Genomic DNA, 10,897 nt, shown 5'->3' on the forward strand with positions numbered 1-10,897 from the left:
ACGGACTGGTTTCTGGAGAGCCCTCTGGTTCTCAGCTCTCAGGGAAAAGGTCCCTGAGTGGGTGGTGGGCTGCCTGCCTGCTGCCCACCTGATGGGGCTGAGCTTTGCTCAGGAGCAGTCAGAGCCCCGGGCTGTTCACCAGGGAAGGTGTGACTCTCCGCCGGTGTCACAGTGACCCCTGCTGCTCCTTCCACGCTCTTCTGCAAGATCACTTAACATAACAGAGACTCTGGAGATTGTCCAAATGAGAGCACCCATAAACACCCTATCCTCTAGAAAGTCTCCTGGGGTTTGCAGCAAAGCAGAGAGAAAAGTGAGAATGTTTGTTTCTGGGCTATGAGGTCTGTGCCTAGGAGACCCTAAATCCCACATCTTCTTACCCTCCTGTCACAAAGCAGAAACTCCAGACTTTGTGTCAGACACTGGAGGTCAGACACCAACTCCAATTCTTCATAGTCCTGCGACCGTGTAAATGAGTCTCAGCTCCCTCATCCGCTAAGTGCTTACCTCTATGCAGGGGTATGTCTGGGGTTTAACCTGGTGAGCTTCTCTCCTTCCTCAGCCTGAGTGTCCTCGTCTGCTGATGTTTATGGGGTACCCAGCCTTCACCTGCATTTCCTCACTCAATTATCACAGGAATGCATGAGGTAGAATAAGGAAAATGAAGCTCAGAGGAGATAAGTTGCCCAAAGTCACACAGTTGGCAAGATGTGGCGCCAGGTTTCCAACCCAAGCAGCCTGGTTCGGGTGCCAGGCTCATAAACACCATGCCACAGTGCCTTCCAGGTCAAGATGCCTTCATACTATGAAATGTGCAAAGTGTGTGCAGGGCTGGGGAGATGTGGAAGAGGAATACATTAGGAAAATTAGTAATTAGAAAAATGAGACAATAATGGGGAGACTCTTGGAGCTAGCGTTCATCTTGGCAGACTTCTTGGAGGAGAAGGGGACTGAGCCAATTCTCACCGTGTCACAGGGTCCAGCGATCAGAAAAGGGTGAAGGCCTGGCTGCTCTCCATTTTCCCATCTCGGGGTGGAGGGTTCCCCACCTCACAGGAACCAAGAGAGAAAAGGCATGATGGTATAGAACTGTCATGATATTGAAGATCATTTATTGTGTGTCCATACAGACCACACACAGTGCTAAGGGATTTATGCAAATTATCTCCTGAAAGAAGGATTTGGAACCCAGGCAAGTGTTGCTTAGAGTGTCGGCCTGAGCATCAAAGGGTTTCAGGTTCGATTCCCCATCAAGGGCACTTACCTGGGTTTTCGGTTCAAGTTGGGATGTGTGCAAGAGGCAACCATTAATGAGTCTCTTTCACCTCTCTCTCTCTCTCTCTCTCTCTCTCTCTCTGTTTCACCTCTCTCTCTCTCTTTCATTCTCCCTCCCTTCTTCCCTCTAAAAATCAATGGAAAAAAATATCCTCAGGTGAGGATTAACAAAAAAAAAAACGATTTGGAGTCAGAAGATCGGGGTTCAGAGTTTTGCCCCTCCATTTTATAGCTATGAATCCTTAAATATTAACCTTGTAACTTCATTTTCTTCACCTGTAAAATCAGATGAAAAATGGTATCATCACTAATGAAAAGTCACCATTTACTGAGTGTTTTTATGTCTAATATCACACTAAATACTTTAAATTTTTTCTTTTAATCTACACAGCCACATGAGCTCGTGAGTGTTACTATTTCACATATGATGCCCGGCTGGCATGGCTCAGTGGTTGAGCATCAGCCTATCAACCAGGAGGTCATGGTTCAATTCCTGGTCAGGGCACATACCTGGATTGCAGGCTCAATCCCCAGTGTGAGGCATGCAGGAGGCAGCCAATCAATGATTCTCTCTCATCATTAATGTTTCTATCCTTCTCCATTCCTCTCTGAAATCAATAAAAATATCATTTTTTAAAAATATTTCACATATGAGGAGACTGGGGGTAAGACAGGGTAAGTAATTTTTTGAAGATCTGAGATTAAATCATGCATCTACAGCTCATCCTCTCTTTTTTAATGGTTCTTTATTGTTGAAAGTATTACATATGGTCCCCTTTATCCCCCATTGACCCACTCCAGCCCACCCCCACCCCAGGCCTTCACTATCCTATTGTCTGTATCCATGGGTTATGCATATATGCATACAAGGTCTTTGATTAATTAACTCCTTCCCTTTGAGATTCCACACTCTGTTCCATGCTTCCATGTCTCTGGATCCACTATATTCATCAGTTTATTTTCCACATATGCATGAGATCATGTGATACTTGTCTTTCTCTGACTGACTTATTTCACTTAGCATGACAGTCTCCAGGCCACTCCATGCTGTTTCAAAGGGTAAGAGATTCTTCTTTTTTAGTGCTGCATAGTATTCCATGGTATAAATGTACCACAGCTTTTTTATCCACTCATCTACTGATGGGCACTTGGGCTATTTCCAGATCTTATACAGCTCATCCTCTTGACCCCCAAATTATGTTATCTCCCTAACTACCAAACATAGTTGTTTTGAAGTTCAATTACAGTCATTCTTGAAATGCCTTATAACATAAAGTATCACAGTAATTATTGTCACATTTGAGGAAGATATGTTTTAATATATGGCAAATGGAGGTATTGTTTTTTGTTTTATTTCTACATAATACTTTTCTCAGAGCAGACTCCATTTTTTCCAAGAAGATGGGAGGTTGATCTGTTAGGCTTAGATTTTTTCAGTGAAGGCAGGATGTCATTAAGAACAAGCAACTTGCAGCCCCAGCATCCACTGGCACTGTACTAGGGCTATGAAGTTCGTTTTGGAAAGCCATCTCCATTTATATTCCACCACAATACAAGACTCACGGCAGCAGAGACGTTGTCCTGTCAACACCATGTCCCAAATGACCAGAAGACAGCATTTAAGTATCAGGAGCTCAGTCAGTATCTGAGTGAATAAATAAAGGTGAATCTGAGAGAGCAAAGGAGGCCTGATGGAGGAAGGACAGAGACAGGTGTGGCAGATGCAGTCCGCACTCCCCGAGGCCCCAGCCCACAAGATAACTGTGAAGGGTCAGGATGCCATGCCCACTGGGCAGACTGGAGGGGCAGAAGCAGCAAGTCAACCTGAGTGGCTGGTACATGTTGAGGCTGAGCCCAAGGTTAGGAGTGGAGAAGCGCTGCAGAGTGGCAGAGGTCAACAAGCCACCATCACCACTGCTAGAATCTGCCCCGTCCACCATCTTGTGGCCCACCCAGCATTACAGTCCTAATTCAGCAGATCAAGAAACGGCAGAAGCGACTTTCCAATCCAGCTGGTCTGTACTCATTGCAACTAAGCCCACTAGAAAGAAAACAGCCACAGACGGGAAGACCAGTGTGGCTGGAAACCTCTTGCTTCAGGATAGCAGTACTGGGAACACATAAGTCAAGAGACCCATAGCCCACCACACCCCACCATGCTGCCCCGAGATGAGGGTAACTGGGCCATAAAGAGGACACTCACCTCCTCAGAGAAGACAGATTTTCTACAGCTGATGTGACACCACCACAGAAACCCCTGAAGTCCCAATAGTGAAGGTAAGAGAAAACAAAAACTGGAGCTATAGCACCACCTACTGGAAAACAAAAGAAAGATATCTACTTCTCAACCTGCTAAACAGTTGAGACAGTACTTAAATATACTGTATATACATATATACATATATCCTATCTAATAAAGGACAAAAAGGGTAATTGACCGTACCTTCGATACACTTCCCATTGGCTAATCAGGGCTATATGCAAATTAACTGCCAACTAAGATGGCGGCCAACAGCCATGCAGCTGAGGCGAGCAGGAGGCTTGCTTGCTCCAGTGATGAAGGAAGCCAAGGTTCCCCGCTTGCCGTGGCCCGGCTCTGAGCTCCGAAAGCAACAAAGTTTCAATTATAGAAGCTAAACAAACCCCAGATACCTGCTTTCAGCAGGCCGTGGCCTCAGAGCTGGAGCCGGCTCTCAGCTCCAGTGACGGCAACTAAGTTTCAATTATAGAAGGTAAATAAATCCCAGAATAAAAAGAAAAAAGAAAAAAAGGATAGGCTGGGAGCTTCAGTCACCGGCCAGCCTGAAAACAGCCCTCAGCCCCTCACCCAGACTGGCCAGGCACCCCAGTGGGGACCCCCCACCATAAAGGGGGTGTGGCCAGCCTGAAAACAGCCATCAGCCCCTCATCCAGGCTGGCCAGGCACCCCAGTGGGGACCCCCACCCTGAAGGGGGTGTGACCCGCTGCAAACACCCATCAGCCCCTCACCCAGGCTGGCCAGGCACCCAAGCGGGACCCCCACCCTGATCTGGGACACCCTTCAGGGCAAACCAGCCGGCCCCCACCCGTGCACCAGGCCTCTATCCTATATAGTAAAAGGGTAATATGCAAACTGACCCTAACAGCAGAACGACTGGGAATGACTGGTCACTATGACACACACTGACCACCAGGGGCAGATGCTCAATGCAGGAGCTGCCCTCTGGTGGTCAGTCTCTCCCACATGGGGGAGCTCTGCTCAGCCACAAGCCAGGCTGATGGCTGCCAGTACAGAGGTGGTGGTGGGAGCCTCTCCTGCCTCCTCAGCAGCGCTAAGGATGTCTGACTGCAGCTTAGGTCTGCTCCATGCTGGCAAGTGGACATCCCCCGAGGGCTGCCGGGCTGCCAGAGGGATGTCTGATTGCCAGCTTAGGCCCAATCCCCCGGGAAGCAGGCCTAAGCCAGCAGGTGGTCATCCCCCGAGGGGTCCCAGACTGCAAGAGGGCACAGGCCAGGCTGAGGGACCCTCCCCCCCCCCCCCCCCAGTGCACAAATTTTTGTGCACTGAGCCTCTAGTATATATATATTTCATTTCCTCAAATGCCCAAGCAGAGAAATAATCTATTAAATATAATTAAAAATCAAGGTTACAAAGTAGTTCAGAAAGAAAATTAAAAATCTCCAGAAAATAAACTTAACGGCATGGAAGACTATTTTAAATGACAGAGAATTCAAGATTGCAATTTTGAAAAAACTCACCGAGATACAAGAAAACTCAGAAAAGCAATTCAATGAGCTAAGAAATAAAATCAATGAACAAAAGGAGTACTTTACTGTTAAGGGCTGTTAGAATACACTTGGCTTAATTTACGTCAGCTGGGACTCAGGGAGAGGGCAGAGCCACTCCCTGAGGGCGGGACCAGTCAAAGACTGGACGCCACTCAGTCTGACTCTCCCACCCAGTTTTAAGGGGATGGATCTCATGATGTCAAAGGCCCACCCATATGTGATATAACTTCCTGTAATTCGAGTATATAATAAAGAGCTTTCGGAGCTGGTGTGCGCGCTCTCTCTGTGTGTGCTCTGTCCCTCCAGAGGGCAGGCATCACACCCAGCCCAAGCTTTTAATCTATTTTATGTCTGTCTTTCATTATTCTTTAATCCCGAAAGCGCCTCCTACTTGCACGAACTGGTTCAAGTCTCCCCCTCCATGCGGGACGTGGAGAGGAGACCCCAACCCCAGCATGCCCGCCATACTTTACCAAAGAGATTAAACCTGTTAAAAGAATCAAACAGAAATTCTGGAGCTGAAGAACTCAATAAATGAGATGAAGAATGAATTAGAGAGTTTAGGAAATAGAGCAGATTAGATGAAAGTAAGAATTAGTGACATTGAAGATAGAAATATAGAAATGACTCAGATGGAAAGGAGCAAATTAAGAGTAAAAAAAATAAAAGAACTCTATGAGAGTTAAAATGATTAGAAAGATAAATATACGAATAATGGGTATACCAGAAGGAAAAGAGAGAGAAGGGAACAGAGAGCCTATTTAAACAAATAATCAATGAAAACTTCCCAAACCTATGGAAAGAGCTGGACCTTTGAATCCAAGAAGCTAGCAGAAGCCCTCAATGCAAAAGGACATTCTCCAAGGTACATGATATTAAAGCTCTCAAAAGTTAATGACAAAGAAAGAATTCTCAAGGCAGCAGGAAGAAGATGGAAACCCCACTAGATTATCATCCAATTTTTCACTAGAAACCCTAGAAGCTAGGAGCAAGAAAAAGCAAATATTCAAAATATTGAAAGAGAAATCACCAACCAAGAATGGCATATCTACCAAAGTTATTTCAACATGATGAGAAAATGAAGGATTTTCCAGACAAACAGAAGCTGAGGAAATTTATCACCACAAGACCTGCATTATAAGAAATGCTAGAAGGAGTTCTTCTACCTGAAACAAAAAGGCAAAAGGATACAAAACTGAGACTAAGATGACAAATAGACAGAAGCAGGAAATTGCAATTCTTGTTCAGAATGGGATATTAAACACCTAAACATAACATAAAGGTTAAAGGGGTAAAAGCATTTTTTACAAAGAAGACAATAAATAGCGTAATTTGGAAATGAACAAATTATGCACAGCATAAACAGGAATACCTTGTGATAACAAAAACATATACGGCAAGAGGAGAAAGAATGAATGGAGATAACATGCAATCAAAAGAAAAAGGACTATTGTACATATGAAATTTTCTTTGCATAGACATAATGGTAACCACAAAACAAAAATCTAGATATGAGACCCATACAATTTTTAAAAAGATAAAACAGAGGAAAAAGTTATAGAATATCACCAAACTGAAATAGCAGACAGAAACACAAGAGAAAAGAAACAATGAATACACAGAGCAACAAGTAAAAAAGATGAAATGGCTGTAGGAAATCCTCCTATATCAATAATCACCTTAAATGTAAACAGATTGAGTTCACTAATTAAAAGGCACAAAGTAGCAGAATGGATTTTAAAAAAAAACAACTATATGCTGCCTTCAGGAGACACATCTCAGCTCTAAACACATAGACTCAAAGTGTATCCAGAGAAAAGGAGTTATAGCCATACTCATATCAGACAAAAATAAATTTGAAGATTTTTTTAAGGGTAACAAGAGTCCAGGTCGGATAGCTCAGTTGGTTAGAGTGTTGTCCTGATACACCAAGTTTGCATGTTCAATCCCTGCTTCAGGGTACATATAAGAAGCAACCAATAGATGCATAAATAAGTGGAACAACCAATCAATGTTTCTCTCTCCCTCTCTCTCAAATCAATAAGTTAAAAAGAATGCTTAGAGCCGAAACCGGTTTGGCTCAGTGGATAGAGCGTCGGCCTGCGGACTGAAAGGTCCCAGGTTCGATTCCGGTCAAGGGCATGTACCTTGGTTGCAGGCACATCCCCCACCGGGATGTGCAGGAGGCAGCTGATCGATGTTTCTCTCTCATCGATGTTTCTAACTCTCTATCCCTCTCCCTTCCTCTCTGTAAAAAATCAATAAAATATATATTTTAAAAAAAAAAAAAAAAAAAAAAAGAATGCTTAGAATGAGACGATCATGGCAGCTCGAACCAGTCCGAGGGTCCTGAAAAAGGTGGTCTCAGTCTTGGGATGTTGTCCAAAGTCGCCGGTAGCAGCTGGAGTCCCCATTTCGGCACAGGGGCCTACGCGGAACATCAGACACTTAGCTTCCTGTGTATACTGATGAGCAGAACTCTTCCACTACATACCTCAGTTTTGCCCAAGGAGATATATGCAAGAACTTTCTTTAAAATTGCTGTACCATTAATAAACAAAAGAAAAGAGAAGGAAGATGGCGGCATAGGTAAACACCGGAGACTGCCGCCGTGGACAACCACTTCAAAAATACAACTAAGAGTCGGAGCGGACATCAACCAGAACCACGGGAAGGCTGGCTGAGGAGAGTCTCTTCAACTAGAAGCAAAAACAACAGCATTCCGACGCTCAGCGGAGGCGCAGTGTGGAAAATTTAAAGGTACGGCGGTGCGGTGGTGAGGGTGCGCGCGCAAAGCGGGCTGGCGGCTGAGGGCGCGATTGTCGTTTTCAATCAGGAGCGAGTCTCAGACTCTGGGCTACAGATCCGGGCGAGTCTCTAGGGACCCAGACTCAAATGGGAGAAGCGGGACTGTCTGGCTACGGCCCCTCCGAGGTTTGCAGCAATTGCTGGGACAGAGAGGCAGAGCCCCTGGGGACGGACTGAGAGCGGCCATAGCTGCTCCCTCCCCCCGCCCTGTTGAGCCCGCCCCGCCCAGGCCCTGCGCACAGCCATTTGCCGACCGCCTCAGGCAAAGGCTGGAATAACGCCTCCCCAGAAGACAGACGTTTTCCACAGCTGATTCCTACAGCCAGTCGGCCTGGTGGTTAAATCCCTCTAGTGTTAACTACAACAATTAAGGCTTGGCTAGAACAAGACTGCGCACAGAGACCACAAGGGGGGGCACCAAGAAAGCATATAAGATGCGGAGACAAAAACACATGACAGAAATGGAAGATATGGAGCTAAGAATCGCAATTTTGAGGGCTTGCCATAAATTTGTGCAGAGCCTCACGAAAACTAATGAGACCCTCGATGCTACGATAAAGAAATTAGAAAGTAAGCATACACGGACTGAAATAAAGAATATTATACCCAATAGCAGACCAGAGGAGCACAAGAATCAAACCAAATATTCGACAAAAAACACCCAATTGGAAAAGCAAAATGAAAAAAGAATCCGAAAGTGTGAAGATAGTGTAAGGAGCCTCTGGGACAGCTTTAAGCGGACTAATATCAGAATTATTGGAGTGCCAGAAGATGAGAGACAGCAAGATATTGAAAACCTATTTCAAGAAATAATGGCAGAAAACTTCCCCCACCTGGAGAAAGAAATGGACTTACAGGTCCAAGAAGCGCAGAGAACCCCAAACAAAAGGAATCCAAAGAGGACCACACCAAGACACATCATCATTAAAATGCCAAGAGCAAAAGACAAAGAGAGAATCTTAAAAGCAGCAAGAGAAAGAGGCTCAATTACCTACAAGGGAATACCCATACGACTGTCAGCTGATTTCTCAACAGAAACTTTGCAGGCCAGAAGGGAATGGCAAGAAATTTTCAAAGTGCTGAATACCAAGAACCTACAACCAAGATTACTTTATCCAGCAAAGCTATCATTCAGAATTGAAGGTCAGATAAAGAGCTTCACAGATAAGGAAAAACTAAAGGAGTTCATCACCGCCAAACCAGTATTATATGAAATGCTGAAAGGTATCCTTTAAGAAGAGGAAGAAGAAGAAAAAGGTAAAGATACAAATTAGGAACAACAAATATGCATCTATCAACAAATGAATCTAAGAATCAAGTGAATAAATAACCTGATGTACAGAATGAACTGGTGATTATAATGAATCAGGGACATAGAAAGGGAATGGACTGACTATTCTTAGGGGAAAAGGGGTGTGGGAGATGCGGGAAGTGACTAGACAAAAATCATGCACCTATGGATGAACTCAGTGGGTGGGGAGTGAGGGTGGAGGGTGGGGTGGGAGCTGGAAGGAGGGGAGTTATGGGGGGAAAAAAGAGGAACAAATGTAATAATCTGAACAATAAAGATTTAAAAAAAATAAATAAAAATAAATAAATAAACAAAAGAAAAGAGTATTCAGAGAGGAGAATTATAGGATACTCTATGCAGGAAATGTATGATGTAGTAGCAGGAATGGAAGATTACAAGCATTTTGTTCCATGGTGCAAAAAATCCAATATATCAAAGAGAACCAGATACTGCAAAGCACAATTAGAAATTGGGTTTCCACCTGTATTGGAGCGCTATACATCCATAGTAACCATGGTGAAACCACATTTAGTAAAGGCATCCTGCTTTTCAATCATTTGGAGACTGGTGTTTTAGCCCAGGTCTGCCTAGCTACCCAAGGACTCGTACCTTGGATTTTTCAGTTTCTTTTGAATTCCACTCACTTCTACACTCTCAGCTTGCTACATTGTTTTTCGATGAAGTCATAAAGCAGATGGTAGCGGCCTTTGAAAGAAGAGTATGTAAGCTGTATGGTCCAGAAACAAATATACCTCAGGAATTAATGCTTCATGACATTCATCACACGTAAAAAGAGAAAAGAACTGGAACTGGTCACCTACTTGTGACTTCAGTGTATTCACTTTTAGAACGTGCTTTCATCATTTGCTTTCAGAAGCTAGAAAGCATTTGTTCAGCCCAGCTTTGATTATAAACCTGCACCATCGAAAATTTGCACTTGGAATATGGAAGCACATGTACATAGAATTCAATCAAGTACTGTGTACGTTAGCATATTTACAGTCAACAGGATGTCATCACTATTGCTAGAATACTGACATCACTTTTCTGAGAGATATTGAAACTAAATTTAAACCTTTTAGTTATCACTTTATCCGAAAGAGGTTAGTTGAGATACTCATGTAGTATGTATTGTAATAATCTATCGCATTTAAGTTATTAAATTCAGACTATTTATAACTTACTGTCATAGGGCCTGTGTCATGGGTTACGATATTTGCATAATCATCAGATACAGTAAAAACGTTGACTTAACAATACTGTTAATGAAGTTTCCTTGGCACTTTTATTTTTAAATTGTTCTGATTGTAGTAGGAGATAATTCAATGCTATAGTGAGGTTAGCTCCCTGATAACTCCTGGCTTTTTTGGTGAGTGGTCCAGAGCTTTAAGCTACATTTTTTGTAGTTTACAACCCTCTCCCAGGTACTTTGCTCTTTCAGCAGTGCTGATTGTGTATCAAGTTGTGTCTACAACAGTGGGCAACATGAGGAGAAGTTGGTTGCTGTCTCCAGCATCATGCATCCCTATTTTCTATTTATTGTGTATACTCACTTTCAATAATGCATTTCAAACTGATATTTTTGTATACAAATCAATGTAAGGACTGAAGTGGTAACTTTATAAAGTTAATTTGTTTATTTTTTGTAAAAAAAAAAAATATTTAAAGGCAACAAGAGATAAAAATAGACATTTTATAATGAGAAAGGGGACAATACATAAAGAAGACATTATACTGCCGTAGCTGGTTTGGCT

General features: G+C 43.4%; 1 pseudogene; it reads left to right on the plus strand.

Moving 5' to 3' along the window:
• Positions 1 to 7,360: 7,360 nt before the first annotated feature.
• On the plus strand, positions 7,361 to 9,933 carry LOC139005438 (coenzyme Q-binding protein COQ10 homolog B, mitochondrial-like; annotated as a pseudogene).
• The last annotated feature ends 964 nt before the right edge of the window (positions 9,934 to 10,897 follow it).

This window comes from Myotis yumanensis, unplaced genomic scaffold, assembly GCF_028538775.1.
Source record: "Myotis yumanensis isolate MYYU_CA2020_CCGP unplaced genomic scaffold, mMyoYum1.0.hap1 SCAF_1, whole genome shotgun sequence".
Taxonomy (NCBI): domain Eukaryota; kingdom Metazoa; phylum Chordata; class Mammalia; order Chiroptera; family Vespertilionidae; genus Myotis; species Myotis yumanensis.